Genomic DNA, 3,790 nt, shown 5'->3' with positions numbered 1-3,790 from the left:
CACCGGTGCGGGTAATCCCGGCGCATCTGGCTGGCTTAGCCTTCTCCAAGGCTCGGTTTGGGCCGCGGCCTCCTTTTTCCAGGTGGTCGCCGTTTGCTGCTCCTTGTCCGCGCTTTTGGTAATCTGGGCGCATTTCCGGCACAGGTTGTTTGCGACCCGGCTCTCCTGCCTGTCGCTGACTCCTGCCACGGCCGCTCTGCTTGCCGCAAGGATGCTCGAGTGCAGGGTTTTCACCCTGGCAATCATTTCTCTCAGCGGCACGGTGATATGCCGCGTCGACTTATCCATCATTCTGGATGAGACCTCTTGTAATAGATTGCCCATCTCCTGCAGATCCTGCAGGCAGGCTGCCTTCTCTGAAGCCTTGCTCTTCTTCGCCGGCGTAGTTCTCGGTGAGCTAGTCGGGCTAGCCGGGTCCCTCAACCTCTTAGGGGGCGGCGTAGAGCCTGTGCTCTGCCCACCTTCTTCGGCCTCGTACATCGGTGGCGTACGGGAGAGCTTATTGCTCCTCCCGAACGCCGCCTCCTCCTCCTCATCCCTCGGTCCGAGTGTAGGTGTGTGTGTGTGTGCGCGATCTAGTGATGTGAGAACGGGGAACCAAAGATAACTACAAACTCTTGTCTATGCTTAACTTTTGTACCACTATTCAATAACTATATTACGAAGCTTGGTTGATTAAATATACAGAGCTTATTTTATACAAATATGAAATGATTATCTACAAAGCTTATGTTTACCAAGTGAGAAGTGATTAAAGTATTTTACAAAATTATTTACAAAGCATATTTATTTACAAAGGGAGAATAATTTGTGGGCGTTTGCCGGTTTGTTTTGGTTTCTCTGCTAGCTGCTGCGGCTCTCCATGAGCGTTGTCGGCAGTTGTTATTGCCGTTGGCTATAGCTCTCCATGAGCGTTGGCGGCAGTTGTTATTGCCGTCGGCTGCTGTTGTTGTCGCTGCCCGCTCCTGACCGCCGTTGTTGTTGTTTTTGGGAGCTGCTGATATCGATAGCTGGCGCTGCCTGCCGTTGTTGTTGGCTGCGGGCGCGCGCTATTGTTGTCGCTGGTCGCGCTGGTTGTTATTGCCGCTGCTGTTGGCCGCTGCTCTGGCCGCTGATGGGGCCGGCGTGGATGACGTCGATGGCCGTTGTTGTGGCCGGGGTTGATGCCGTCGTTGCTGGCGCGGATGGCCGGTGTTGTGGCCGTTGCTGGCGCCGTCGTTGCTGGCGTTGTGGTGTTGCCGCCGCCAGTATTGGTGGGGAGTCAAACGACTCCTCACAGATCCCTATCATTTAGTAGGAAGACGGCGGCCCCGGTGTCGATGATCAGGAGTAAAGGCTGCTGCTGTAAAACGATTAAGCAGTGTAAGTGAGGGCCACCCACGGCACGACAGGTATACGTAGCTTGGGCGGGCGGAGACTGAATCCCGCAACGTTCAGCTTTAGGAATTCCAGTCTCCCGTTGTTGTCCCGAAGTTAGGGGGATTGGCGGTGGGTCTCCGGATGGGTATTCGGCGAATAATCGGCTCAAGGCGGAGTCCACTGCGTGCACTTCCGATTCCTCTCCTTCTGCAGGCGGCGGCGGTGTGGTCCCGTAGGACTCGGCGGCGGCGGCAGTCCGGATCGCACTATTGGCGGAGGGCGGCGGTCCAGAGACGATCTCGATGGACGGCGGCTCCTGGAACGGATGTGCCCTGGCGGACGGCTCTTCCTTTGCAGGGGTTCCCGTTCCGGCAGCTTCTTGGGTGGGGGTGCTCGAAAGGCCACTCGGCCGGGGCACGGTGGCGACGTGCCAGATCGCGGCAAACTGTAACTCCTGAGACGACTCGGCACTCTCTTCGGGCGGCGGCTCTGAGAACGAGTGGGCCAGGACGGCTTCGACTCCACTGGAAGGAAGACTATGTCGGGCGCCCGGTTGCTCAGTGGGCGGCAGCTTCTCGTCGAGGTGCTGCGAGGCGTGCAGGGCTGCGCCGATCACAATGTCCCGTGGCTGCTGGGCACTCTACTCGAGCGGCGGCGGCGAGAGCAAGGGGGCCAGGACGGCTTCGACTCGACTGAGAGGAAGACTGTGTCGGGCACTAGGTTGCTCGGTGGGCGGCGGCTTCGCTTCGAGGGGTGGCGCGGGGTCGCAGGGGTGGGGACTCGCTCCAGTAATCCGGGATTGAGGGCGAGCTGGTTATGTGCGGCGGTTGTTTGGCCGCCGATGAGGAATGGCGGGCGGGCGTGCACACGCTCGCTGGGGCTGTCGGTGTTGGCTGGCAACCTCCGCCCCGAGAGGTTGACGGCAGCTAGTTTCCCGAGGACGGCACGGCATTCCGGAAGGGTTTACTCTCGGGGTGCGCCAACGGGGTCGTCTGGGTCCACGGCAGCGACGGTCATCGCGGCAGCGATTGAGCGTCGTCGGCACTGGGCGTGGATGCGGCAGGCCATGTCGAGGGCGTCTGTCAGCGAGTGCGGTTTGCTGCTGTTGATCGGGACTTGATATCCGGTCCCTCGGATCCCGTCGNTGAGGCGCTGCACTATGATGCTGTTGTACGTCGCAGCCGGCAACTCGCCGAGGACGCATCTGCCCAGGCGTTCCAGCTCCAGGGCGAAGTCCTCGAGCGACTCTCGCGGTTCCTGCATGCTTACTGACCGCGAAATACTCGCGCATAGCGGCCGCTATGGCCTCATACGAGCGGAGGGTGGCCTCGGGGAGGGTGGCGTGAAAACGCTGGGCACGCCCCCGAAGACACGTGTACAATTTCCTGCACTTCTTCCTTTCTGACCAATGGTACTCCTCGGCCATGTCGTCCAGGAGGCGCTGAAACTCCGGCCAGGGACGGGTGCCGTCGAATGTGGGCGGCAGCTCCTCGTCAGACACCTCGAGGATTCCCAAATGTGAGGTTAGGTCGCACGCTGGGGGCGGCGCAGTAGTTGGCGCGGCTCCAGGTCCGGTGTCCATCCTTCGGGAATACAATTCTCGCGCCGGTGCAGAGTAGGGATTAGCTGCCTCTACGAAGCGCGGGGTGCTGGCGGAATGCAAGTCGCCCCCAGCTTGTGTCACGCAGCCGCGACTCCGCGCGGGCTGTGCTCCGTTGTTTCCGGAGCGGTCGCCCAGCATAGTCCTCTCAAAGGACGCCCACATCTGCTCGAACTTCTTCTCCAGCTTTAGGTTGAACGACTGATCCAGGTCCTCCATTTTCCGCTCGAGCAGCCGGACGGAGTGGTCGACGGCTCTATTTACGGCGTCCATCGCGGCGGCATCATCCTGTGGTTCTTCCTGGTTATGCCCTTCAGGGGAGGCTTGACGGCGGTGGCGGGCGGAGTTCTTAGGCATTTTCATAGGTCAGGGTTTTCGCAAACCCTAGGGACCCCACACCTGACACCAATGTAACGAATCTCGGCCGGGAGTAGAAGTGCCGGCCGAGTTCGCTACGGAAAGCCGAGCGGAACTTTTATTTAAAGGTGTGGCTGCCAAGAACTCAGCTGTGCCAATTGCCCCGTCGAAGCCACCCAGTGATCACACGAGGATTTCGGGATTATTTCCTTGACTTTATTTTGCACCCAATTGGCGTGTTGTTTTTCAGGAAGTCGGGCGAAGAACAAGAATAGAATCAGAGGGACCAGGCATCCTGGCTGTCAGATTCTCGGGATTGCGCAGCTTAGCTCGTTTTGAGTTCTGTGCCTTATTGCGCAGCTGCTCGCGCTGCCAACTGGCTTGAGGATCAAAAGCTCTATTTGGGCGGCTTTCGTTACAAAACTAACTTACAAAACTAAATAACAAAAAGGAAAACATTTTCAGTAGTTGCAC

The sequence above is a fragment of the Drosophila kikkawai genome, unplaced genomic scaffold (assembly GCF_030179895.1).
Source record: "Drosophila kikkawai strain 14028-0561.14 unplaced genomic scaffold, DkikHiC1v2 scaffold_180, whole genome shotgun sequence".
NCBI classification, from domain to species: domain Eukaryota; kingdom Metazoa; phylum Arthropoda; class Insecta; order Diptera; family Drosophilidae; genus Drosophila; species Drosophila kikkawai.
The sequence above is the reverse complement of the archived record's forward strand: the minus strand, read 5'-3'. Positions refer to the sequence as shown.